The 26,228-nt window shown below is 43.4% G+C and overlaps 21 non-coding genes and 1 pseudogene across 21 annotated transcripts; all 22 read right to left on the reverse strand.

The window, feature by feature from the left end:
• Nucleotides 1-545: 545 nt before the first annotated feature.
• LOC136735846 (5S ribosomal RNA) lies at nucleotides 546-664 on the reverse strand. Its single transcript, XR_010811372.1, has one exon. It is a non-coding gene; the product is annotated as a 5S ribosomal RNA (ribosomal RNA).
• Nucleotides 665-1,733: 1,069 nt separating this feature from the next.
• LOC136735847 (5S ribosomal RNA) lies at nucleotides 1,734-1,852 on the reverse strand. The gene has a single exon (XR_010811373.1). It is a non-coding gene; the product is annotated as a 5S ribosomal RNA (ribosomal RNA).
• Nucleotides 1,853-2,921: 1,069 nt separating this feature from the next.
• LOC136735848 (5S ribosomal RNA) lies at nucleotides 2,922-3,040 on the reverse strand. The gene has a single exon (XR_010811374.1). It is a non-coding gene; the product is annotated as a 5S ribosomal RNA (ribosomal RNA).
• A 1,069-nt stretch (nucleotides 3,041-4,109) lies between these two features.
• LOC136735849 (5S ribosomal RNA) lies at nucleotides 4,110-4,228 on the reverse strand. Its single transcript, XR_010811375.1, has one exon. It is a non-coding gene; the product is annotated as a 5S ribosomal RNA (ribosomal RNA).
• A 1,069-nt stretch (nucleotides 4,229-5,297) lies between these two features.
• On the reverse strand, nucleotides 5,298-5,416 carry LOC136735576 (5S ribosomal RNA). Its single transcript, XR_010811113.1, has one exon. It is a non-coding gene; the product is annotated as a 5S ribosomal RNA (ribosomal RNA).
• A 1,066-nt stretch (nucleotides 5,417-6,482) lies between these two features.
• LOC136735944 (5S ribosomal RNA) lies at nucleotides 6,483-6,601 on the reverse strand. Its single transcript, XR_010811471.1, has one exon. It is a non-coding gene; the product is annotated as a 5S ribosomal RNA (ribosomal RNA).
• Nucleotides 6,602-7,656: 1,055 nt separating this feature from the next.
• LOC136735577 (5S ribosomal RNA) lies at nucleotides 7,657-7,775 on the reverse strand. The gene has a single exon (XR_010811114.1). It is a non-coding gene; the product is annotated as a 5S ribosomal RNA (ribosomal RNA).
• A 1,055-nt stretch (nucleotides 7,776-8,830) lies between these two features.
• Nucleotides 8,831-8,949, reverse strand: LOC136735712 (5S ribosomal RNA). Its single transcript, XR_010811244.1, has one exon. It is a non-coding gene; the product is annotated as a 5S ribosomal RNA (ribosomal RNA).
• A 1,066-nt stretch (nucleotides 8,950-10,015) lies between these two features.
• On the reverse strand, nucleotides 10,016-10,134 carry LOC136735229 (5S ribosomal RNA). The gene has a single exon (XR_010810848.1). It is a non-coding gene; the product is annotated as a 5S ribosomal RNA (ribosomal RNA).
• Nucleotides 10,135-11,189: 1,055 nt separating this feature from the next.
• LOC136735578 (5S ribosomal RNA) lies at nucleotides 11,190-11,308 on the reverse strand. Its single transcript, XR_010811115.1, has one exon. It is a non-coding gene; the product is annotated as a 5S ribosomal RNA (ribosomal RNA).
• Nucleotides 11,309-12,363: 1,055 nt separating this feature from the next.
• LOC136735799 (5S ribosomal RNA) lies at nucleotides 12,364-12,482 on the reverse strand. The gene has a single exon (XR_010811326.1). It is a non-coding gene; the product is annotated as a 5S ribosomal RNA (ribosomal RNA).
• A 1,066-nt stretch (nucleotides 12,483-13,548) lies between these two features.
• LOC136735579 (5S ribosomal RNA) lies at nucleotides 13,549-13,667 on the reverse strand. The gene has a single exon (XR_010811116.1). It is a non-coding gene; the product is annotated as a 5S ribosomal RNA (ribosomal RNA).
• Nucleotides 13,668-14,722: 1,055 nt separating this feature from the next.
• Nucleotides 14,723-14,841, reverse strand: LOC136735297 (5S ribosomal RNA). Its single transcript, XR_010810915.1, has one exon. It is a non-coding gene; the product is annotated as a 5S ribosomal RNA (ribosomal RNA).
• A 1,055-nt stretch (nucleotides 14,842-15,896) lies between these two features.
• Nucleotides 15,897-16,015, reverse strand: LOC136735319 (5S ribosomal RNA). Its single transcript, XR_010810937.1, has one exon. It is a non-coding gene; the product is annotated as a 5S ribosomal RNA (ribosomal RNA).
• Nucleotides 16,016-17,070: 1,055 nt separating this feature from the next.
• On the reverse strand, nucleotides 17,071-17,189 carry LOC136735971 (5S ribosomal RNA). Its single transcript, XR_010811498.1, has one exon. It is a non-coding gene; the product is annotated as a 5S ribosomal RNA (ribosomal RNA).
• Nucleotides 17,190-18,244: 1,055 nt separating this feature from the next.
• On the reverse strand, nucleotides 18,245-18,363 carry LOC136735156 (5S ribosomal RNA). Its single transcript, XR_010810778.1, has one exon. It is a non-coding gene; the product is annotated as a 5S ribosomal RNA (ribosomal RNA).
• A 1,055-nt stretch (nucleotides 18,364-19,418) lies between these two features.
• On the reverse strand, nucleotides 19,419-19,537 carry LOC136735157 (5S ribosomal RNA). Its single transcript, XR_010810779.1, has one exon. It is a non-coding gene; the product is annotated as a 5S ribosomal RNA (ribosomal RNA).
• A 1,055-nt stretch (nucleotides 19,538-20,592) lies between these two features.
• Nucleotides 20,593-20,711, reverse strand: LOC136735963 (5S ribosomal RNA). The gene has a single exon (XR_010811490.1). It is a non-coding gene; the product is annotated as a 5S ribosomal RNA (ribosomal RNA).
• Nucleotides 20,712-21,769: 1,058 nt separating this feature from the next.
• Nucleotides 21,770-21,888, reverse strand: LOC136735419 (5S ribosomal RNA). The gene has a single exon (XR_010811028.1). It is a non-coding gene; the product is annotated as a 5S ribosomal RNA (ribosomal RNA).
• A 1,066-nt stretch (nucleotides 21,889-22,954) lies between these two features.
• Nucleotides 22,955-23,063, reverse strand: LOC136735503 (uncharacterized; annotated as a pseudogene).
• A 1,066-nt stretch (nucleotides 23,064-24,129) lies between these two features.
• Nucleotides 24,130-24,248, reverse strand: LOC136735881 (5S ribosomal RNA). The gene has a single exon (XR_010811408.1). It is a non-coding gene; the product is annotated as a 5S ribosomal RNA (ribosomal RNA).
• A 1,055-nt stretch (nucleotides 24,249-25,303) lies between these two features.
• Nucleotides 25,304-25,422, reverse strand: LOC136735763 (5S ribosomal RNA). Its single transcript, XR_010811292.1, has one exon. It is a non-coding gene; the product is annotated as a 5S ribosomal RNA (ribosomal RNA).
• Nucleotides 25,423-26,228: the final 806 nt, after the last annotated feature.

Consider the following 26,228-nt stretch of genomic DNA (forward strand, 5'->3'; position numbering starts at 1 on the left):
AAACTATGGTGAGGGGGTAAGAAAACACACAAATCCAGCAGCTCCTGTATTTCAATACACCAGAACCCAATATTATTGGCGAGTCGGGTAGTCCATCATCACAGTTCGAGGGCAGGCATCATTTCAGTAATTTCATCCCGTTGCATTCACATCCGTGCCTTGAATGAGATTGAATGTGATCTTTGCTCTCAAGTATGTTCCCAAGTTTTACACTTTCGTGCTTTGCATGAATGGGAATGGAACCATGTGTGTTGAATGAGGCTCCTTGTGAGCACTGAACTTTGTCCGGTGGAGTTCCTTTTTGTGTTGCTGTAATTGTGTCATTTCTCGATGAGAAAGATTAGGCAACATTTAGTCACTTCTAGCCATGATGCTCAATTTATTTATGAATGTACCCTAGTTACTAGGGACCGTTTACGTTGGAGAACAAGATCTATTGTATGCCTGTGTATTTGGGGAAGTCAAATCTGAAATAATGATGAAATTGCGTGTATCCAAAGTTAAAACTCGTGATTTGTCGCCCTCTGGTGTGTAAAAGATGCAAAAGCTTACAGCACCTGGTATTCCCAGTCGGTCTCCCATCCAAGTACTGACCAGGCCCGAGCCTGCTTAGCTTCCGAGATCGGACGAGATCGGGCGTATTCAGGCTAGTATGGCCGTAAGCCAGGGAGGCTGTCCCTGACGCTCTACTTAAAGGGAAGGCAATATCCGTTTCTGCCGTTCATACTTACAGTTGAACTGTCTCTCTACTCTAAAGCCCGGGACACACCAGCGCACCGCAGACAGTCCCTGCTAACACGCCACGTTGTGGCAACATTGTGGCAACGTTGTGCGTTAGCTGGGGTGCCACACCAGACCGGAACTATATATTACAAAACGAACACATTGTCTTGATAAAACAGCTGTAATTGAGTGCCTGACACGCCAGTCAAGCGCAATCTTGAGAAGGTGTGCATTTCAGTAAGGATTTCAATTGACATGCAGTATGAAACTGAAAGGAGGTTGCATCACTATGATGCATAACATTGCATGTATTGTATTTTCAAGTGTGTGCATTCATCCTGTTGTCATTTTGTTTTGAAAGTAGAAGAATCATTTTTGCTGAGGTTGCTGAGACAAATGTAAACCAGTAAAACATATGAAGAGAAACAAACCTTGAATATAAGTTCAGTTGTTTAAACATTTGACAAACTATGGTGAGGGGGTAAGAAAACACACAAATCCAGCAGCTCCTGTATTTCAATACACCAGAACCCAATATTATTGGCGAGTCGGGTAGTCCATCATCACAGTTCGAGGGCAGGCATCATTTCAGTAATTTCATCCCGTTGCATTCACATCCGTGCCTTGAATGAGATTGAATGTGATCTTTGCTCTCAAGTATGTTCCCAAGTTTTACACTTTCGTGCTTTGCATGAATGGGAATGGAACCATGTGTGTTGAATGAGGCTCCTTGTGAGCACTGAACTTTGTCCGGTGGAGTTCCTTTTTGTGTTGCTGTAATTGTGTCATTTCTCGATGAGAAAGATTAGGCAACATTTAGTCACTTCTAGCCATGATGCTCAATTTATTTACGAATGTACCCTAGTTACTAGGGACCGTTTACGTTGGAGAACAAGATCTATTGTATGCCTGTGTATTTGGGGAAGTCAAATCTGAAATAATGATGAAATTGCGTGTATCCAAAGTTAAAACTTGTGATTTGTCGCCCTCTGGTGTGTAAAAGATGCAAAAGCTTACAGCACCTGGTATTCCCAGTCGGTCTCCCATCCAAGTACTGACCAGGCCCGAGCCTGCTTAGCTTCCGAGATCGGACGAGATCGGGCGTATTCAGGCTAGTATGGCCGTAAGCCAGGGAGGCTGTCCCTGACGCTCTACTTAAAGGGAAGGCAATATCCGTTTCTGCCGTTCATACTTACAGTTGAACTGTCTCTCTACTCTAAAGCCCGGGACACACCAGCGCACCGCAGACAGTCCCTGCTAACACGCCACGTTGTGGCAACATTGTGGCAACGTTGTGCGTTAGCTGGGGTGCCACACCAGACCGGAACTATATATTACAAAACGAACACATTGTCTTGATAAAACAGCTGTAATTGAGTGCCTGACACGCCAGTCAAGCGCAATCTTGAGAAGGTGTGCATTTCAGTAAGGATTTCAATTGACATGCAGTATGAAACTGAAAGGAGGTTGCATCACTATGATGCATAACATTGCATGTATTGTATTTTCAAGTGTGTGCATTCATCCTGTTGTCATTTTGTTTTGAAAGTAGAAGAATCATTTTTGCTGAGGTTGCTGAGACAAATGTAAACCAGTAAAACATATGAAGAGAAACAAACCTTGAATATAAGTTCAGTTGTTTAAACATTTGACAAACTATGGTGAGGGGGTAAGAAAACACACAAATCCAGCAGCTCCTGTATTTCAATACACCAGAACCCAATATTATTGGCGAGTCGGGTAGTCCATCATCACAGTTCGAGGGCAGGCATCATTTCAGTAATTTCATCCCGTTGCATTCACATCCGTGCCTTGAATGAGATTGAATGTGATCTTTGCTCTCAAGTATGTTCCCAAGTTTTACACTTTCGTGCTTTGCATGAATGGGAATGGAACCATGTGTGTTGAATGAGGCTCCTTGTGAGCACTGAACTTTGTCCGGTGGAGTTCCTTTTTGTGTTGCTGTAATTGTGTCATTTCTCGATGAGAAAGATTAGGCAACATTTAGTCACTTCTAGCCATGATGCTCAATTTATTTATGAATGTACCCTAGTTACTAGGGACCGTTTACGTTGGAGAACAAGATCTATTGTATGCCTGTGTATTTGGGGAAGTCAAATCTGAAATAATGATGAAATTGCGTGTATCCAAAGTTAAAACTCGTGATTTGTCGCCCTCTGGTGTGTAAAAGATGCAAAAGCTTACAGCACCTGGTATTCCCAGTCGGTCTCCCATCCAAGTACTGACCAGGCCCGAGCCTGCTTAGCTTCCGAGATCGGACGAGATCGGGCGTATTCAGGCTAGTATGGCCGTAAGCCAGGGAGGCTGTCCCTGACGCTCTACTTAAAGGGAAGGCAATATCCGTTTCTGCCGTTCATACTTACAGTTGAACTGTCTCTCTACTCTAAAGCCCGGGACACACCAGCGCACCGCAGACAGTCCCTGCTAACACGCCACGTTGTGGCAACATTGTGGCAACGTTGTGCGTTAGCTGGGGTGCCACACCAGACCGGAACTATATATTACAAAACGAACACATTGTCTTGATAAAACAGCTGTAATTGAGTGCCTGACACGCCAGTCAAGCGCAATCTTGAGAAGGTGTGCATTTCAGTAAGGATTTCAATTGACATGCAGTATGAAACTGAAAGGAGGTTGCATCACTATGATGCATAACATTGCATGTATTGTATTTTCAAGTGTGTGCATTCATCCTGTTGTCATTTTGTTTTGAAAGTAGAAGAATCATTTTTGCTGAGGTTGCTGAGACAAATGTAAACCAGTAAAACATATGAAGAGAAACAAACCTTGAATATAAGTTCAGTTGTTTAAACATTTGACAAACTATGGTGAGGGGGTAAGAAAACACACAAATCCAGCAGCTCCTGTATTTCAATACACCAGAACCCAATATTATTGGCGAGTCGGGTAGTCCATCATCACAGTTCGAGGGCAGGCATCATTTCAGTAATTTCATCCCGTTGCATTCACATCCGTGCCTTGAATGAGATTGAATGTGATCTTTGCTCTCAAGTATGTTCCCAAGTTTTACACTTTCGTGCTTTGCATGAATGGGAATGGAACCATGTGTGTTGAATGAGGCTCCTTGTGAGCACTGAACTTTGTCCGGTGGAGTTCCTTTTTGTGTTGCTGTAATTGTGTCATTTCTCGATGAGAAAGATTAGGCAACATTTAGTCACTTCTAGCCATGATGCTCAATTTATTTATGAATGTACCCTAGTTACTAGGGACCGTTTACGTTGGAGAACAAGATCTATTGTATGCCTGTGTATTTGGGGAAGTCAAATCTGAAATAATGATGAAATTGCGTGTATCCAAAGTTAAAACTCGTGATTTGTCGCCCTCTGGTGTGTAAAAGATGCAAAAGCTTACAGCACCTGGTATTCCCAGTCGGTCTCCCATCCAAGTACTGACCAGGCCCGAGCCTGCTTAGCTTCCGAGATCGGACGAGATCGGGCGTATTCAGGCTAGTATGGCCGTAAGCCAGGGAGGCTGTCCCTGACGCTCTACTTAAAGGGAAGGCAATATCCGTTTCTGCCGTTCATACTTACAGTTGAACTGTCTCTCTACTCTAAAGCCCGGGACACACCAGCGCACCGCAGACAGTCCCTGCTAACACGCCACGTTGTGGCAACATTGTGGCAACGTTGTGCGTTAGCTGGGGTGCCACACCAGACCGGAACTATATATTACAAAACGAACACATTGTCTTGATAAAACAGCTGTAATTGAGTGCCTGACACGCCAGTCAAGCGCAATCTTGAGAAGGTGTGCATTTCAGTAAGGATTTCAATTGACATGCAGTATGAAACTGAAAGGAGGTTGCATCACTATGATGCATAACATTGCATGTATTGTATTTTCAAGTGTGTGCATTCATCCTGTTGTCATTTTGTTTTGAAAGTAGAAGAATCATTTTTGCTGAGGTTGCTGAGACAAATGTAAACCAGTAAAACATATGAAGAGAAACAAACCTTGAATATAAGTTCAGTTGTTTAAACATTTGACAAACTATGGTGAGGGGGTAAGAAAACACACAAATCCAGCAGCTCCTGTATTTCAATACACCAGAACCCAATATTATTGGCGAGTCGGGTAGTCCATCATCACAGTTCGAGGGCAGGCATCATTTCAGTAATTTCATCCCGTTGCATTCACATCCGTGCCTTGAATGAGATTGAATGTGATCTTTGCTCTCAAGTATGTTCCCAAGTTTTACACTTTCGTGCTTTGCATGAATGGGAATGGAACCGTGTGTGTTGAATGAAGCTCCTTGTGAGCACTGAACTTTGTCCGGTGGAGTTCCTTTTTGTGTTGCTGTAATTGTGTCATTTCTCGATGAGAAAGATTAGGCAACATTTAGTCACTTCTAGCCATGATGCTCAATTTATTTACGAATGTACCCTAGTTACTAGGGACCGTTTACGTTGGAGAACAAGATCTATTGTATGCCTGTGTATTTGGGGAAGTCAAATCTGAAATAATGATGAAATTGCGTGTATCCAAAGTTAAAACTTGTGATTTGTCGCCCTCTGGTGTGTAAAAGATGCAAAAGCTTACAGCACCTGGTATTCCCAGGCGGTCTCCCATCCAAGTACTGACCAGGCCCGAGCCTGCTTAGCTTCCGAGATCGGACGAGATCGGGCGTATTCAGGCTAGTATGGCCGTAAGCCAGGGAGGCTGTCCCTGACGCTCTACTTAAAGGGAAGGCAATATCCGTTTCTGCCGTTCATACTTACAGTTGAACTGTCTCTCTACTCTAAAGCCCGGGACACACCAGCGCGCCGCAGACAGTCCCTGCTAACACGCCACGTTGTGGCAACATTGTGGCAACGTTGTGCGTTAGCTGGGGTGCCACACCAGACCGGAACTATATATTACAAAACGAACACATTCTCTTGATAAAACAGCTGTAATTGAGTGCCTGACACGCCAGTCAAGCGCAATCTTGAGAAGGTGTGCATTTCAGTAAGGATTTCAATTGACATGCAGTATGAAACTGAAAGGAGGTTGCATCACTATGATGCATAACATTGCATGTATTGTATTTTCAAGTGTGTGCATTCATCCTGTTGTCATTTTGTTTTGAATGCAGAAGAATCATTCAACAGGTTGCTGAGACAAATGTAAACCAGTAAAACATATGAAGAGAAACAAACCTTGAATATAAGTTCAGTTGTTTAAACATTTGACAAACTATGGTGAGGGGGTAAGAAAACACACAAATCCAGCAGCTCCTGTATTTCAATACACCAGAACCCAATATTATTGGCGAGTCGGGTAGTCCATCATCACAGTTCGAGGGCAGGCATCATTTCAGTAATTTCATCCCGTTGCATTCACATCCGTGCCTTGAATGAGATTGAATGTGATCTTTGCTCTCAAGTATTTTCCCAAGTTTTACACTTTCGTGCTTTGCATGAATGGGAATGGAACCGTGTGTGTTGAATGAGGCTCCTTGTGAGCACTGAACTTTGTCCGGTGGAGTTCCTTTTTGTGTTGCTGTAATTGTGTCATTTCTCGATGAGAAAGATTAGGCAACATTTAGTCACTTCTAGCCATGATGCTCAATTTATTTACGAATGTACACTAGTTACTAGGGACCGTTTACGTTGGAGAACAAGATCTATTCTATGCCTGTGTATTTGGGGAAGTCAAATCTGAAATAATGATGAAATTGCGTGTATCCAAAGTTAAAACTCGTGATTTGTCGCCCTCTGGTGTGTAAAAGATGCAAAAGCTTACAGCACCTGGTATTCCCAGGCGGTCTCCCATCCAAGTACTGACCAGGCCCAAGCCTGCTTAGCTTCCGAGATCGGACGAGATCGGGCGTTTTCAGGCTAGTATGGCCGTAAGCCAGGGAGGCTGTCCCTGACGCTCTACTTAAAGGGAAGGCAATATCCGTTTCTTCCGCTCATACTTGCAATTGAACTGTCTCTCTACTCTAAAGTCCGGGACACACCAGCGCGCCGCAGACAGTCCCTGCTAACACGAAACGTTGTGGCAACGTTGTGCGTTAGCTGGGGTGCCACACCAGACCGGAACTATATATTACAAAACGAACACATTGTCTTGATAAAACAGCTGTAATTGAGTGCCTGACACGCCAGTCAAGCGCAATCTTGAGAAGGTGTGCATTTCAGTAAGGATTTCAATTGACATGCAGTATGAAACTGAAAGGAGGTTGCATCACTATGATGCATAACATTGCATGTATTGTATTTTCAAGTGTGTGCATTCATCCTGTTGTCATTTTGTTTTGAAAGCAGAAGAATCATTCAACAGGTTGCTGAGACAAATGTAAACCAGTAAAACATATGAAGAGAAACAAACCTTGAATATAAGTTCAGTTGTTTAAACATTTGACAAACTATGGTGAGGGGGTAAGAAAACACACAAATCCAGCAGCTCCTGTATTTCAATACACCAGAACCCAATATTATTGGCGAGTCGGGTAGTCCATCATCACAGTTCGAGGGCAGGCATCATTTCAGTAATTTCATCCCGTTGCATTCACATCCGTGCCTTGAATGAGATTGAATGTGATCTTTGCTCTCAAGTATGTTCCCAAGTTTTACACTTTCGTGCTTTGCATGAATGGGAATGGAACCGTGTGTGTTGAATGAGGCTCCTTGTGAGCACTGAACTTTGTCCGGTGGAGTTCCTTTTTGTGTTGCTGTAATTGTGTCATTTCTCGATGAGAAAGATTAGGCAACATTTAGTCACTTCTAGCCATGATGCTCAATTTATTTACGAATGTACCCTAGTTACTAGGGACCGTTTACGTTGGAGAACAAGATCTATTGTATGCCTGTGTATTTGGGGAAGTCAAATCTGAAATAATGATGAAATTGCGTGTATCCAAAGTTAAAACTCGTGATTTGTCGCCCTCTGGTGTGTAAAAGATGCAAAAGCTTACAGCACCTGGTATTCCCAGGCGGTCTCCCATCCAAGTACTGACCAGGCCCGAGCCTGCTTAGCTTCCGAGATCGGACGAGATCGGGCGTATTCAGGCTAGTATGGCCGTAAGCCAGGGAAGCTGTCCCTGACGCTCTACTTAAAGGGAAGGCAATATCCGTTTCTGCCGCTCATACTTGCAGTTGAACTGTCTCTCTACTCTAAAGTCCGGGACACACCAGCGCGCCGCAGACAGTCCCTGCTAACACGAAACGTTGTGGCAACGTTGTGCGTTAGCTGGGGTGCCACACCAGACCGGAACTATATTTTACAAAACGAACACATTGTCTTGATAATACAGCTGTAATTGAGTGCCTGACATGCCAGTCAAGCGCAATCTTGAGAAGGTGTGCATTTCAGTAAGGATTTCAATTGACATGCAGTATGAAACTGAAAGGAGGTTGCATCACTATGATGCATAACATTGCATGTATTGTATTTTCAAGTGTGTGCATTCATCCTGTTGTCATTTTGTTTTGAAAGCAGAAGAATCATTCAACAGGTTGCTGAGACAAATGTAAACCAGTAAAACATATGAAGAGAAACATACCTTGAATATAAGTTCAGTTGTTTAAACATTTGACAAACTATGGTGAGGGGGTAAGAAAACACACAAATCCAGCAGCTCCTGTATTTCAATACACCAGAACCCAATATTATTGGCGAGTCGGGTAGTCCATCATCACAGTTCGAGGGCAGGCATCATTTCAGTAATTTCATCCCGTTGCATTCACATCCGTGCCTTGAATGAGATTGAATGTGATCTTTGCTCTCAAGTATGTTCCCAAGTTTTACACTTTCGTGCTTTGCATGAATGGGAATGGAACCGTGTGTGTTGAATGAGGCTCCTTGTGAGCACTGAACTTTGTCCGGTGGAGTTCCTTTTTGTGTTGCTGTAATTGTGTCATTTCTCGATGAGAAAGATTAGGCAACATTTAGTCACTTCTAGCCATGATGCTCAATTTATTTACGAATGTACCCTAGTTACTAGGGACCGTTTACGTTGGAGAACAAGATCTATTGTATGCCTGTGTATTTGGGGAAGTCAAATCTGAAATAATGATGAAATTGCGTGTATCCAAAGTTAAAACTCGTGATTTGTCGCCCTCTGGTGTGTAAAAGATGCAAAAGCTTACAGCACCAGGTATTCCCAGGCGGTCTCCCATCCAAGTACTGACCAGGCCCGAGCCTGCTTAGCTTCCGAGATCGGACGAGATCGGGCGTATTCAGGCTAGTATGGCCGTAAGCCAGTGAGGCTGTCCCTGACGCTCTACTTAAAGGGAAGGCAATATCCGTTTCTGCCGTTCATACTTACAGTTGAACTGTCTCTCTACTCTAAAGCCCGGGACACACCAGCGCGCCGCAGACAGTCCCTGCTAACACGCCACGTTGTGGCAACATTGTGGCAACGTTGTGCGTTAGCTGGGGTGCCACACCAGACCGGAACTATATATTACAAAACGAACACATTGTCTTGATAAAACAGCTGTAATTGAGTGCCTGACACGCCCGTCAAGCGCAATCTTGAGAAGGTGTGCATTTCAGTAAGGATTTCAATTGACATGCAGTATGAAACTGAAAGGAGGTTGCATCACTATGATGCATAACATTGCATGTATTGTATTTTCAAGTGTGTGCATTCATCCTGTTGTCATTTTGTTTTGAAAGCAGAAGAATCATTCAACAGGTTGCTGAGACAAATGTAAACCAGTAAAACATATGAAGAGAAACAAACCTTGAATATAAGTTCAGTTGTTTAAACATTTGACAAACTATGGTGAGGGGGTAAGAAAACACACAAATCCAGCAGCTCCTGTATTTCAATACACCAGAACCCAATATTATTGGCGAGTCGGGTAGTCCATCATCACAGTTCGAGGGCAGGCATCATTTCAGTAATTTCATCCCGTTGCATTCACATCCGTGCCTTGAATGAGATTGAATGTGATCTTTGCTCTCAAGTATGTTCCCAAGTTTTACACTTTCGTGCTTTGCATGAATGGGAATGGAACCGTGTGTGTTGAATGAGGCTCCTTGTGAGCACTGAACATTGTCCGGTGGAGTTCCTTTTTGTGTTGCTGTAATTGTGTCATTTCTCGATGAGAAAGATTAGGCAACATTTAGTCACTTCTAGCCATGATGCTCAATTTATTTACGAATGTACCCTAGTTACTAGGGACCGTTTACATTGGAGAACAAGATCTATTGTATGCCTGTGTATTTGGGGAAGTCAAATCTGAAATAATGATGAAATTGCGTGTATCCAAAGTTAAAACTCGTGATTTGTCGCCCTCTGGTGTGTAAAAGATGCAAAAGCTTACAGCACCTGGTATTCCCAGGCGGTCTCCCATCCAAGTACTGACCAGGCCGGAGCCTGCTTAGCTTCCGAGATCGGACGAGATCGGGCGTATTCAGGCTAGTATGGCCGTAATCCGGGGAGGCTGTCCCTGATGCTCTACTTAAAGGGAAGGCAATATCCGTTTCTGCCGCTCATACTTGCAGTTGAACTGTCTCTCTACTCTAAAGTCCGGGACACACCAGCGCGCCGCAGACAGTCCCTGCTAACACGAAACGTTGTGGCAACGTTGTGCGTTAACTGGGGTGCCACACCAGACCGGAACTATATTTTACAAAACGAACACATTGTCTTGATAATACAGCTGTAATTGAGTGCCTGACACGCCAGTCAAGCGCAATCTTGAGAAGGTGTGCATTTCAGTAAGGATTTCAATTGACATGCAGTATGAAACTGAAAGGAGGTTGCATCACTATGATGCATAACATTGCATGTATTGTATTTTCAAGTGTGTGCATTCATCCTGTTGTCATTTTGTTTTGAAAGCAGAAGAATCATTCAACAGGTTGCTGAGACAAATGTAAACCAGTAAAACATATGAAGAGAAACAAACCTTGAATATAAGTTCAGTTGTTTAAACATTTGACAAACTATGGTGAGGGGGTAAGAAAACACACAAATCCAGCAGCTCCTGTATTTCAATACACCAGAACCCAATATTATTGGCGAGTCGGGTAGTCCATCATCACAGTTCGAGGGCAGGCATCATTTCAGTAATTTCATCCCGTTGCATTCACATCCGTGACTTGAATGAGATTGAATGTGATCTTTGCTCTCAAGTATGTTCCCAAGTTTTACACTTTCGTGCTTTGCATGAATGGGAATGGAACCGTGTGTGTTGAATGAGGCTCCTTGTGAGCACTGAACTTTGTCCGGTGGAGTTCCTTTTTGTGTTGCTGTAATTGTGTCATTTCTCGATGAGAAAGATTAGGCAACATTTAGTCACTTCTAGCCATGATGCTCAATTTATTTACGAATGTACCCTAGTTACTAGGGACCGTTTACGTTGGAGAACAAGATCTATTGTATGCCTGTGTATTTGGGGAAGTCAAATCTGAAATAATGATGAAATTGCGTGTATCCAAAGTTAAAACTCGTGATTTGTCGCCCTCTGGTGTGTAAAAGATGCAAAAGCTTACAGCACCTGGTATTCCCAGGCGGTCTCCCATCCAAGTACTGACCAGGCCCGAGCCTGCTTAGCTTCCGAGATCGGACGAGATCGGGCGTATTCAGGCTAGTATGGCCGTAAGCCGGGGAAGCTGTCCCTGACGCTCTACTTAAAGGGAAGGCAATATCCGTTTCTGCCGCTCATACTTGCAGTTGAACTGTCTCTCTACTCTAAAGTCCGGGACACACCAGCGCGCCGCAGACAGTCCCTGCTAACACGAAACGTTGTGGCAACGTTGTGCGTTAGCTGGGGTGCCACACCAGACCGGAACTATATTTTACAAAACGAACACATTGTCTTGATAAAACAGCTGTAATTGAGTGCCTGACACGCCAGTCAAGCGCAATCTTGAGAAGGTGTGCATTTCAGTAAGGATTTCAATTGACATGCAGTATGAAACTGAAAGGAGGTTGCATCACTATGATGCATAACATTGCATGTATTGTATTTTCAAGTGTGTGCATTCATCCTGTTGTCATTTTGTTTTGAAAGCAGAAGAATCATTCAACAGGTTGCTGAGACAAATGTAAACCAGTAAAACATATGAAGAGAAACAAACCTTGAATATAAGTTCAGTTGTATAAACATTTGACAAACTATGGTGAGGGGGTAAGAAAACACACAAATCCAGCAGCTCCTGTATTTCAATACACCAGAACCCAATATTATTGGCGAGTCGGGTAGTCCATCATCACAGTTCGAGGGCAGGCATCATTTCAGTAATTTCATCCCGTTGCATTCACATCCGTGCCTTGAATGAGATTGAATGTGATCTTTGCTCTCAAGTATGTTCCCAAGTTTTACACTTTCGTGCTTTGCATGAATGGGAATGGAACCGTGTGTGTTGAATGAGGCTCCTTGTGAGCACTGAACTTTGTCCAGTGGAGTTCCTTTTTGTGTTGCTGTAATTGTGTCATTTCTCGATGAGAAAGATTAGGCAACATTTAGTCACTTCTAGCCATGATGCTCAATTTATTTACGAATGTACCCTAGTTACTAGGGACCGTTTACGTTGGAGAACAAGATCTATTGTATGCCTGTGTATTTGGGGAAGTCAAATCTGAAATAATGATGAAATTGCGTGTATCCAAAGTTAAAACTCGTGATTTGTCGCCCTCTGGTGTGTAAAAGATGCAAAAGCTTACAGCACCTGGTATTCCCAGGCGGTCTCCCATCCAAGTACTGACCAGGCCAGAGCCTGCTTAGCTTCCGAGATCGGACGAGATCGGGCGTATTCAGGCTAGTATGGCCGTAAGCCAGGGAGGCTGTCCCTGACGCTCTACTTACAGGGAAGGCAATATCCTTTTCTGCCGTTCATACTTACAGTTGAACTGTCTCTCTACTCTAAAGCCCGGGACACACCAGTGCGCCGCAGACTGTCCCTGCTAACACGCCACGTTGTGGCAACGTTGTGGCAACGTTGTGCGTTAGCTGGGGTGCCACACCAGACCGGAACTATATTTTACAAAACGAACACATTGTCTTGATAAAACAGCTGTAATTGAGTGCCTGACACGCCAGTCAAGCGCAATCTTGAGAAGGTGTGCATTTCAGTAAGGATTTCAATTGACATGCAGTATGAAACTGAAAGGAGGTTGCATCACTATGATGCATAACATTGCATGTATTGTATTTTCAAGTGTGTGCATTCATCCTGTTGTCATTTTGTTTTGAAAGCAGAAGAATCATTCAACAGGTTGCTGAGACAAATGTAAACCAGTAAAACATATGAAGAGAAACAAACCTTGAATATAAGTTCAGTTGTTTAAACATTTGACAAACTATGGTGAGGGGGTAAGAAAACACACAAATCCAGCAGCTCCTGTATTTCAATACACCAGAACCCAATATTATTGGCGAGTCGGGTAGTCCATCATCACAGTTCGAGGGCAGGCATCATTTCAGTAATTTCATCCCGTTGCATTCACATCCGTGCCTTGAATGAGATTGAATGTGATCTTTGCTCTCAAGTATGTTCCCAAGTTTTACACTTTCGTGCTTTGCATGAATGGGAATGGAACCGTGTGTGTTGAATGAGGCTCCTTGTGAACACTGAACTTTGTCCGGTGGAGTTCCTTTTTGTGTTGCTGTAATTGTGTCATTTCTCGATGAGAAAGATTAGGCAACATTTAGTCACTTCTAGCCATGATGCTCAATTTATTTACGAATGTACCCTAGTTACTAGGGACCGTTTACGTTGGAGAACAAGATCTATTGTATGCCTGTGTATTTGGGGAAGTCAAATCTGAAATAATGATGAAATTGCGTGTATCCAAAGTTAAAACTCGTGATTTGTCGCCCTCTGGTGTGTAAAAGATGCAAAAGCTTACAGCACCTGGTATTCCCAGGCGGTCTCCCATCCAAGTACTGACCAGGCCCGAGCCTGCTTAGCTTCCGAGATCGGACGAGATCGGGCGTATTCAGGCTAGTATGGCCGTAAGCCGGGGAAGCTGTCCCTGACGCTCTACTTAAAGGGAAGGCAATATCCGTTTCTGCCGCTCATACTTGCAGTTGAACTGTCTCTCTACTCTAAAGTCCGGGACACACCAGCGCGCCGCAGACAGTCACTGCTAACACGAAACGTTGTGGCAACGTTGTGCGTTAGCTGGGGTGCCACACCAGACCGGAACTATATTTTACAAAACGAACACATTGTCTTGATAAAACAGCTGTAATTGAGTGGCTGACACGCCAGTCAAGCGCAATCTTGAGAAGGTGTGCATTTCAGTAAGGATTTCAATTGACATGCAGTATGAAACTGAAAGGAGGTTGCATCACTATGATGCATAACATTGCATGTATTGTATTTTCAAGTGTGTGCATTCATCCTGTTGTCATTTTGTTTTGAAAGCAGAAGAATCATTCAACAGGTTGCTGAGACAAATGTAAACCAGTAAAACATATGAAGAGAAACAAACCTTGAATATAAGTTCAGTTGTATAAACATTTGACAAACTATGGTGAGGGGGTAAGAAAACACACAAATCCAGCAGCTCCTGTATTTCAATACACCAGAACCCAATATTATTGGCGAGTCGGGTAGTCCATCATCACAGTTCGAGGGCAGGCATCATTTCAGTAATTTCATCCCGTTGCATTCACATCCGTGCCTTGAATTAGATTGAATGTGATCTTTGCTCTCAAGTATGTTCCCAAGTTTTACACTTTCGTGCTTTGCATGAATGGGAATGGAACCGTGTGTGTTGAATGAGGCTCCTTGTGAGCACTGAACTTTGTCCGGTGGAGTTCCTTTTTGTGTTGCTGTAATTGTGTCATTTCTCGAAGAGAAAGATTAGGCAACATTTAGTCAATTCTAGCCATGATGCTCAATTTATTTACGAATGTACCCTAGTTACTAGGGACCGTTTACGTTGGAGAACAAGATCTATTGTATGCCTGTGTATTTTGGGAAGTCAAATCTGAAATAATGATGAAATTGTGTGAATCCAAAGTTAAAACTCGTGATTTGTCGCCCTCTGGTGTGTAAAAGGTGCAAAAGCTTACAGCACCTGGTATTCCCAGGCGGTCTCCCATCCAAGTACTGACCAGGCCCGAGCCTGCTTAGCTTCCGAGATCGGACGAAATCAGGCGTATTCAGGCTAGTACGGCCGTAAGCCAGGGAGGCTGTCCCTGACGCTCTACTTAAAGGGAAGGCAATATCCGTTTCTGCCGCTCATACTTGCAGTTGAACTGTCTCTCTACTCTAAAGTCCGGGACACACCAGCGCGCCGCAGACAGTCCCTGCTAACACGAAACGTTGTGGCAACGTTGTGCGTTAGCTGGGGTGCCACACCAGACCGGAACTATATTTTACAAAACGAACACATTGTCTTGATAAAACAGCTGTAATTGAGTGCCTGACACGCCAGTCAAGCGCAATCTTGAGAAGGTGTGCATTTCAGTAAGGATTTCAATTGCCATGCAGTATGAAACTGAAAGGAGGTTGCATCACTATGATGCATAACATTGCATGTATTGTATTTTCAAGTGTGTGCATTCATCCTGTTGTCATTTTGTTTTGAAAGCAGAAGAATCATTCAACAGGTTGCTGAGACAAATGTAAACCAGTAAAACATATGAAGAGAAACAAACCTTGAATATAAGTTCAGTTGTTTAAACATTTGACAAACTATGGTGAGGGGGTAAGAAAACACACAAATCCAGCAGCTCCTGTATTTCAATACACCAGAACCCAATATTATTGGCGAGTCGGGTAGTCCATCATCACAGTTCGAGGGCAGGCATCATTTCAGTAATTTCATCCCGTTGCATTCACATCCGTGACTTGAATGAGATTGAATGTGATCTTTGCTCTCAAGTATGTTCCCAAGTTTTACACTTTCGTGCTTTGCATGAATGGGAATGGAACCGTGTGTGTTGAATGAGGCTCCTTGTGAGCACTGAACTTTGTCCGGTGGAGTTCCTTTTTGTGTTGCTGTAATTGTGTCATTTCTCGATGAGAAAGATTAGGCAACATTTAGTCACTTCTAGCCATGATGCTCAATTTATTTACGAATGTACCCTAGTTACTAGGGACCGTTTACGTTGGAGAACAAGATCTATTGTATGCCTGTGTATTTGGGGAAGTCAAATCTGAAATAATGAAGAAATTGCGTGTATCCAAAGTTAAAACTCGTGATTTGTCGCCCTCTGGTGTGTAAAAGATGCAAAAGCTTACAGTACCTGGTATTCCCAGGCAGTCTCCCATCCAAGTACTGACCAGGCCGGAGCCTGCTTAGCTTCCGAGATCGGACGAGATCGGGCGTATTCAGGCTAGTATGGCCGTAAGCCTGGGAGGCTGTCCCTGATGCTCTACTTAAAGGGAAGGCAATATCCGTTTCTGCCGCTCATACTTGCAGTTGAACTGTCTCTCTACTCTAAAGTCCGGGACACACCAGCGCGCCGCAGACAGTCCCTGCTAACACGAAACGTTGTGGCAACGTTGTGCGTTAGCTGGGGTGCCACACCAGACCGTAACTGTATTTTACAAAACGAACACATTGTCTTGATAAAACAGCTGTAATTGAGTGCCTGACACGCCAGTCAAGCGCAATCTTGAGAAGGTGTGCATTTCAGTAAGGATTTCAATTGACATGCAGTATGAAACTGAAAGGAGGTTGCATCACTATGATGCATAACATTGCATGTATTGTATTTTCAAGTGTGTGCATTCATCCTGTTGTCATTTTGTTTTGAAAGCAGAAGAATCATTCAACAGGTTGCTGAGACAAATGTAAACCAGTAAAACATATGAAGAGAAACAAACCTTGAATATAAGTTCAGTTGTTTAAACATTTGACAAACTATGGTGAGGGGGTAAGAAAACACACAAATCCAGCAGCTCCTGTATTTCAATACACCAGAACCCAATATTATTGGCGAGTCGGGTAGTCCATCATCACAGTTCGAGGGCAGGCATCATTTCAGTAATTTCATCCCGTTGCATTCACATCCGTGCCTTGAATGAGATTGAATGTGATCTTTGCTCTCAAGTATGTTCCCAAGTTTTACACTTTCGTGCTTTGCATGAATGGGAATGGAACCGTGTGTGTTGAATGAGGCTCCTTGTGAACACTGAACTTTGTCCGGTGGAGTTCCTTTTTGTGTTGCTGTAATTGTGTCATTTCTCGATGAGAAAGATTAGGCAACATTTAGTCACTTCTAGCCATGATGCTCAATTTATTTACGAATGTACCCTAGTTACTAGGGACCGTTTACGTTGGAGAACAAGATCTATTGTATGCCTGTGTATTTGGGGAAGTCAAATCTGAAATAATGATGAAATTGCGTGTATCCAAAGTTAAAACTCGTGATTTGTCGCCCTCTGGTGTGTAAAAGATGCAAAAGCTTACAGCACCTGGTATTCCCATGCGGTCTCCCATCCAAGTACTGACCAGGCCGGAGCCTGCTTAGCTTCCGAGATCGGACGAGATCGGGCGTATTCAGGCTAGTATGGCCGTAAGCAGGGGAAGCTGTCCCTGACGCTCTACTTAAAGGGAAGGCAATATCCGTTTCTGCCGCTCATACTTGCAGTTGAACTGTCTCTCTACTCTAAAGTCCGGGACACACCAGCGCACCGCAGACAGTCCCTGCTAACACGAAAAGTTGTGGCAACGTTGTGCGTTAGCTGGGGTGCCACACCAGACCGGAACTATATTTTACAAAACGAACACATTGTCTTGATAAAACAGCTGTAATTGAGTGCCTGACACGCCAGTCAAGCGCAATCTTGAGAAGGTGTGCATTTCAGTAAGGATTTCAATTGACATGCAGTATGAAACTGAAAGGAGGTTGCATCACTATGATGCATAACATTGCATGTATTGTATTTTCAAGTGTGTGCATTCATCCTGTTGTCATTTTGTTTTGAAAGCAGAAGAATCATTCAACAGGTTGATGAGACAAATGTAAACCAGTAAAACATATGAAGAGAAACAAACCTTGAATATAAGTTCAGTTGTATAAACATTTGACAAACTATGGTGAGGGGGTAAGAAAACACACAAATCCAGCAGCTCCTGTATTTCAATACACCAGAACCCAATATTATTGGCGAGTCGGGTAGTCCATCATCACAGTTCGAGGGCAGGCATCATTTCAGTAATTTCATCCCGTTGCATTCACATCCGTGCCTTGAATGAGATTGAATGTGATCTTTGCTCTCAAGTATGTTCCCAAGTTTTACACTTTCGTGCTTTGCATGAATGGGAATGGAACCGTGTGTGTTGAATGAGGCTCCTTGTGAGCACTGAACTTTGTCCGGTGGAGTTCCTTTCTGTGTTGCTGTAATTGTGTCATTTCTCGATGAGAAAGATTAGGCAACATTTAGTCACTTCTAGCCATGATGCTCAATTTATTTACGAATGTACCCTAGTTACTAGGGACCGTTTACGTTGGAGAACAAGATCTATTGTATGCCTGTGTATTTGGGGAAGTCAAATCTGAAATAATGATGAAATTGCGTGTATCCAAAGTTAAAACTCGTGATTTGTTGCCCTCTGGTGTGTAAAAGATGCAAAAACTTACAGCACCTGGTATTCCCAGGCGGTCTCCCATCCAAGTACTGACCAGGCCCGAGCCTGCTTAGCTTCCAAGATCGGACGAGATCGGGCGTATTCAGGCTAGTATGGCCGTAAGCCAGGGAAGCTGTCCCTGACGCTCTACTTAAAGGGAAGGCAATATCCGTTTCTGTCGCTCATACTTGCTGTTGAACTGTCTCTCTACTCTAAAGTCCGGGACACACCAGCGCGCCGCAGACAGTCCCTGCTAACACGAAACGTTGTGGCAACGTTGTGCGTTAGCTGGGGTGCCACACCAGACCGGAACTATATTTTACAAAACGAACACATTGTCTTGATAATACAGCTGTAATTGAGTTCCTGACACGCCAGTAAAGCGCAATCTTGAGAAGGTGTGCATTTTAAAAAGGATTTCAATTGACATGCAGTATGAAACTGAAAGGAGGTTGCATCACTATGATGCATAACATTGCATGTATTGTATTTTCAAGTGTGTGCATTCATCCTGTTGTCATTTTGTTTTGAAAGCAGAAGAATCATTCAACAGGTTGCTGAGACAAATGTAAACCAGTAAAACATATGAAGAGAAACAAACCTTGAATATAAGTTCAGTTGTTTAAACATTTGACAAACTATGGTGAGGGGGTAAGAAAACACACAAATCCAGCAGCTCCTGTATTTCAATACACCAGAACCCAATATTATTGGCGAGTCGGGTAGTCCATCATCACAGTTCGAGGGCAGGCATCATTTCAGTAATTTCATCCCGTTGCATTCACATCCGTGCCTTGAATGAGATTGAATGTGATCTTTGCTCTCAAGTATGTTCCCAAGTTTTACACTTTCGTGCTTTGCATGAATGGGAATGGAACCGTGTGTGTTGAATGAGGCTCCTTGTGAGCACTGAACTTTGTCCGGTGGAGTTCCTTTTTGTGTTGCTGTAATTGTGTCAATTCTCGATGAGAAAGATTAGGCAACATTTAGTCACTTCTAGCCATGATGCTCAATTTATTTACGAATGTACCCTAGTTACTAGGGACCGTTTACGTTGGAGAACAAGATCTATTGTATGCCTGTGTATTTGGGGAAGTCAAATCTGAAATAATGATGAAATTGCGTGTATCCAAAGTTAAAACTCGTGATTTGTTGCCCTCTGGTGTGTAAAAGATGCAAAAACTTACAGCACCTGGTATTCCCAGGCGGTCTCCCATCCAAGTACTGACCAGGCCCGAGCCTGCTTAGCTTCCAAGATCGGACGAGATCGGGCGTATTCAGGCTAGTATGGCCGTAAGCCAGGGAAGCTGTCCCTGACGCTCTACTTAAAGGGAAGGCAATATCCGTTTCTGTCGCTCATACTTGCTGTTGAACTGTCTCTCTACTCTAAAGTCCGGGACACACCAGCGCGCCGCAGACAGTCCCTGCTAACACGAAACGTTGTGGCAACGTTGTGCGTTAGCTGGGGTGCCACTCCAGACCGGAACTATATTTTACAAAACGAACACATTGTCTTGATAAAACAGCTGTAATTGAGTTCCTGACACGCCTGTCAAGCGCAATCTTGAGAAGGTGTGCATCTCAGTAAGGATTTCAATTGACATGCAGTATGAAACTGAAAGGAGGTTGCATCACTATGATGCATAACATTGCATGTATTGTATTTTCAAGTGTGTGCATTCATCCTGTTGTCATTTTGCTTTGAAAGCAGAAGAATCATTCAACAGGTTGCTGAGACAAATGTAAACCAGTAAAACATATGAAGAGAAACAAACCTTGAATATAAGTTCAGTTGTTTAAACATTTGACAAACTATGGTGAGGGGGTAAGAAAACACACAAATCCAGCAGCTCCTGTATTTCAATACACCAGAACCCAATATTATTGGCGAGTCGGGTAGTCCATCATCACAGTTCGAGGGCAGGCATCATTTCAGTAATTTCATCCCGTTGCATTCACATCCGTGCCTTGATTGAGATTGAATGTGATCTTTGCTCTCAAGTATGTTCCCAAGTTTTACACTTTCGTGCTTTGCATGAATGGGAATGGAACCGTGTGTGTTGAATGAGGCTCCTTGTGAGCACTGAACTTTGTCCGGTGGAGTTCCTTTTTGTGTTGCTGTAATTGTGTCATTTCTCGATGAGAAAGATTAGGCAACATTTAGTCACTTCTAGCCATGATGCTCAATTTATTTACGAATGTACCCTAGTTACTAGGGACCGTTTACGTTGGAGAACAAGATCTATTGTATGCCTGTGTATTTGGGGAAGTCAAATCTGAAATAATGATGAAATTGCGTGTATCCAAAGTTAAAACTCGTGATTTGTCGCCCTCTGGTGTGTAAAAGATGCAAAAGCTTACAGCACCTGGTATTCCCAGGCGGTCTCCCATCCAAGTACTGACCAGGCCCTAGCCTGCTTAGCTTCCGAGATCGGACGAGATCTGGCGTATTCAGGCTAGTATGGCCGTAAGCCAGGGAGGCTGTCCCTGACGCTCTACTTAAAGGGAAGGCAATATCCGTTTCTGCTGCTCATACTTGCAGTTGAACTGTCTCTCTACTCTAAAGTCCGGGACACACCAGCGCGCCGCAGACAGTCCCTGCTAACACGAAACGTTGTGGCAACGTTGTGCGTTAGCTGGGGTGCCACACCAGACCGGAACTATATTTTACAAAACGAACACATTGTCTTGATAATACAGCTGTAATTGAGTGCCTGACACGCCAGTCAAGCGCAATCTTGAGAAGGTGTGCATTTCAATAAGGATTTCAAATGACATGCAGTATGAAACTGAAAGGAGGTTGCATCACTATGATGCATAACATTGCATGTATTGTATTTTCAAGTGTGTGCATTCATCCTGTTGTCATTTTGTTTTGAAAGCAGAAGAATCATTCTTGCTGAGGTTGCTGAGACAAATGTAAACCAGTAAAACATATGAAGAGAAACAAACCTTGAATATAAGTTCAGTTGTTTAAACATTTGACAAACTATGGTGAGGGGGTAAGAAAACACACAAATCCAGCAGCTCCTGTATTTCAATTCACCAGAACCCAATATTATTGGCGAGTCGGGTAGTCCATCATCACAGTTCGAGGGCAGGCATCATTTCAGTAATTTCATCCCGTTGCATTCACATCCGTGCCTTGAATGAGATTGAATGTGATCTTTGCTCTCAAGTATGTTCCCAAGTTTTACACTTTCGTGCTTTGCATGAATGGGAATGGAACCGTGTGTGTTGAATGAGGCTCCTTGTGAGCACTGAACTTTGTCCGGTGGAGTTCCTTTTTGTGTTGCTGTAATTGTGTCATTTCTCGATGAGAAAGATTAGGCAACATTTAGTCACTTCTAGCCATGATGCTCAATTTATTTACAAATGTACCCTAGTTACTAGGGACCGTTTACGTTGGAGAACAAGATCTATTGTATGCCTGTGTATTTGGGGAAGTCAAATCTGAAATAATGATGAAATTGCGTGTATCCAAAGTTAAAACTCGTGATTTGTCGCCCTCTGGTGTGTAAAAGATGCAAAAGCTTACAGCACCTGGTATTCCCAGGCGGTCTCCCATGCAAGTACTGACCAGGAACAAGCCTGCTTAGCTTCCGAGATCGGACGAGATCGGGCGTATTCAGGCTAGTAGGGCCGTAAGCCAGGAAGGCTGTCCCTGACGCTCTACTTAAAGGGAAGGCAATATCCGTTTCTGCCGTTCATACTTACAGTTGAACTGTCTCTCTTCTCTAAAGCCTGGGACACACCAGCGCGCCGCAGACAGTCCCTGCTAACACGCCACGTTGTGGCAACATTGTGGCAACGTCGTGCGTTAGCTGGGGTGCCACACCAGACCGGAACTATATATTACAAAACGAACACATTGTCTTGATAAAACAGCTGTAATTGAGTGCCTGACACGCCAGTCAAGCGCAATCTTGAGAAGGTGTGCATTTCAGTAAGGATTTCAATTGACATGCAGTATGAAACTGAAAGGAGGTTGCATCACTATGATGCATAACATTGCATGTATTGTATTTTCAAGTATGTGCATTCATCCTGTTGTCATTTTGTTTTGAAAGCAGAAGAATCATTCAACAGGTTGCTGAGACAAATGTAAACCAGTAAAACATATGAAGAGAATCAAACCTTGAATATAAGTTCAGTTGTTTAAACATTTGACAAACTATGGTGAGGGGGTAAGAAAACACACAAATCCAGCAGCTCCTGTATTTCAATACACCAGAACCCAATATTATTGGCGAGTCGGGTAGTCCATCATCACAGTTCGAGGGCAGGCATCATTTCAGTAATTTCATCCCGTTGCATTCACATCCGTGCCTTGAATGAGATTGAATGTGATCTTTGCTCTCAAGTATGTTCCCAAGTTTTACACTTTCGTGCTTTGCATGAATGGGAATGGAACCGTGTGTGTTGAATGAGGCTCCTTGTGAGCACTGAACTTTGTCCGGTGGAGTTCCTTTTTGTGTTGCTGTGATTGTGTCATTTCTCGATGAGAAAGATTAGGCAACATTTAGTCACTTCTAGCCATGATGCTCAATTTATTTACGAATGTACCCTAGTTACTAGGGACCGTTTACGTTGGAGAACAAGATCTATTGTATGCCTGTGTATTTGGGGAAGTCAAATCTGAAATAATGATGAAATTGCGTGTATCCAAAGTTAAAACTCGTGATTTGTCGCCCTCTGGTGTGTAAAAGATGCAAAAGCTTACAGCACCTGGTATTCCCAGGCGGTCTACCATCCAAGTACTGACCAGGCCCGAGCCTGCTTAGCTTCCGAGATCAGGCGTATTCAGGCTAGTATGGCCGTAAGCCAGGGAGGCTGTCCCTGACGCTCTACTTAAAGGGAAGGCAATATCCGTTTCTGCCGCTCATACTTGCAAATGAACTGTCTCTCTACTCTAAAGTCCGGGACACACCAGCGCGCCGCAGACAGTCCCTGCTAACACGAAACGTTGTGGCAACGTTGTGGCAACGTTGTGCGTTAGCTGGGGTGCCACACCAGACCGGAACTATATTTTACAAAACGAACACATTGTCTTGATAAAACAGCTGTAATTGAGTGCCTGACACGCCAGTCAAGCGCAATCTTGAGAAGGTGTGCATTTCAGTAAGGATTTCAATTGACATGCAGTATGAAACTGAAAGGAGGTTGCATCACTATGATGCATAACATTGCATGTATTATATTTTCAAGTGTGTGCATTCATCCTGTTGTCATTTTGTTTTGAAAGCAGAAGAATCATTCAACAGGTTGCTGAGACAAATGTAAACCAGTAAAACATATGAAGAGAAACAAACCTTGAATATAAGTTCAGTTGTTTAAACATTTGACAAACTATGGTGAGGGGGTAAGAAAACACACAAATCCAGCAGCTCCTGTATTTCAATACACCAGAACCCAATATTATTGGCGAGTCGGGTAGTCCATCATCACAGTTCGAGGGCAGGCATCATTTCAGTAATTTCATCCCGTTGCATTCACATCCGTGCCTTGAATGAGATTGAATGTGATCTTTGCTCTCAAGTATGTTCCCAAGTTTTACACTTTCGTGCTTTGCATGAATGGGAATGGAACCGTGCGTGTTGAATGAGGCTCCTTGTGAACACTGAACATTGCCCGGTGGAGTTCCTTTTTGTGTTGCTGTAATTGTGTCATTTCTCGATGAGAAAGATTAGGCAACATTTAGTCACTTCTAGCCATGATGCTCAATTTATTTACGAATGTACCCTAGTTACTAGGGACCGTTTACGTTGGAGAACAAGATCTATTGTATGCCTGTGAATTTGGGGAAGTCAAATCTGAAATAATGATGAAATTGCGTGTATCCAAAGTTAAAACTCGTGATTTGTCGCCCTCTGGTGTGTAAAAGATGCAAAAGCTTACAGCACCTGGTATTCCCAGGCGGTCTCCCATCCAAGTACTAACCAGGCCCGAACCTGCTTAGCTTCCGAGATCGGACGAGATCGGGCGTATTCAGACTAGTATGGCCGTAAGCCAGGGAGGCTGTCCCTGACCCTCTACTTAAAGGGAAGGCAATATCCGTTTCTGCCACTCATACTTGCAGTTGAACTGTCTCTCTACTCTAAAGTCCGGGACACACCAGCACGCTGCAGACAGTCCCTGCTAACACGAAACGTTGTGGCAACGTTGTGCGTTAGCTGGGGTGCCACACCAGACCGGAACTATATTTTACAAAACGAACACATTGTCTTGATAATACAGCTGTAATTGAGTGCCTGACACGCCAGTCAAGCGCAATCTTGAGAAGGTGTGCATTTCAGTAAGGATTTCAATTGACATGCAGTATGAAACTGAAAGGAGGTTGCATCACTATGATGCATAACATTGCATGTATTGTATTTTCAAGTGTGTGCATTCATCCTGTTGTCATTTTGTTTTGAAAGCAGAAGAATCATTCAACAGGTTGCTGAGACAAATGTAAACCAGTAAAACATATGAAGAGAAACAAACCTTGAATATAAGTTCAGTTGTTTAAACATTTGACAAACTATGGTGAGGGGGTAAGAAAACACACAAATCCAGCAGCTCCTGTATTTCAATACACCAGAACCCAATATTATTGGCGAGTCGGGTAGTCCATCATCACAGTTCGAGGGCAGGCATCATTTCAGTAATTTCATCCCGTTGCATTCACATCCGTGCCTTGAATGAGATTGAATGTGATCTTTGCTCTCAAGTATGTTCCCAGGTTTTACACTTTCGTGCTTTGCATGAATGGGAATGGAACCGTGTGTGTTGAATGAGGCTCCTTGTGAGCACTGAACTTTGTCCGGTGGAGTTCCTTTTTGTGTTGCTGTAATTGTGTCATTTCTCGATGAGAAAGATTAGGCAACATTTAGTCACTTCTAGCCATGATGCTCAATTTATTTACGAATGTACCCTAGTTACTAGGGACCGTTTACGTTGGAGAACAAGATCTATTGTATGCCTGTGTATTTGGGGAAGTCAAATCTGAAATAATGATGAAATTGCGTGTATCCAAAGTTAAAACTCGTGATTTGTCGCCCTCTGGTGTGTAAAAGATGCCAAAGCCTACAGCACCTGGTATTCCCAGGCGGTCTCCCATCCAAGTACTGACCAGGCCCGAGCCTGCTTAGCTTCCGAGATCGGACGAGATCGGGCGTATTCAGGCTAGTATGGCCGTAAGCCAGGAAGGCTGTCCCTGACGCTCTACTTAAAGGGAAGGCAATATCCGTTTCTGCTGTTCATACTTACAGTTGAACTGTCTCTCTACTCTAAAGCCCGGGACACACCAGCGCGCCGCAGACAGTCCCTGCTAACACGCCACGTTGTGGCAACATTGTGGCAACGTTGTGCGTTAGCTGGGGTGCCACACCAGACCGGAACTATATATTACAAAACGAACACATTCTCTTGATAAAACAGCTGTAATTGAGTGCCTGACACGCCAGTCAAGCGCAATCTTGAGTAGGTGTGCATTTCAGTAAGGATTTCAATTGACATGCAGTATGAAACTGAAAGGAGGTTGCATCACTATGATGCATAACATTGCATGTATTGTATTTTCAAGTGTGTGCATTCATCCTGTTGTCATTTTGTTTTGAAAGCAGAAGAATCATTCAACAGGTTGCTGAGACAAATGTAAACCAGTAAAACATATGAAGAGAAACAAACCTTGAATATAAGTTCAGTTGTTTAAACATTTGACAAACTATGGTGAGGGGGTAAGAAAACACACAAATCCAGCAGCTCCTGTATTTCAATACACCAGAACCCAATATTATTGGCGAGTCGGGTAGTCCATCATCACAGTTCGAGGGCAGGCATCATTTCAGTAATTTCATCCCGTTGCATTGACATCCGTGCCTTGAATGAGATTGAATGTGATCTTTGCTCTCAAGTATGTTCCCAAGTTTTACACTTTCGTGCTTTGCATGAATGGGAATGGAACCGTGTGTGTTGAATGAGGCTCCTTGTGAGCACTGAACTTTGT

The sequence above is a fragment of the Amia ocellicauda genome, unplaced genomic scaffold, assembly GCF_036373705.1.
Source record: "Amia ocellicauda isolate fAmiCal2 unplaced genomic scaffold, fAmiCal2.hap1 HAP1_SCAFFOLD_41, whole genome shotgun sequence".
Taxonomy (NCBI): domain Eukaryota; kingdom Metazoa; phylum Chordata; class Actinopteri; order Amiiformes; family Amiidae; genus Amia; species Amia ocellicauda.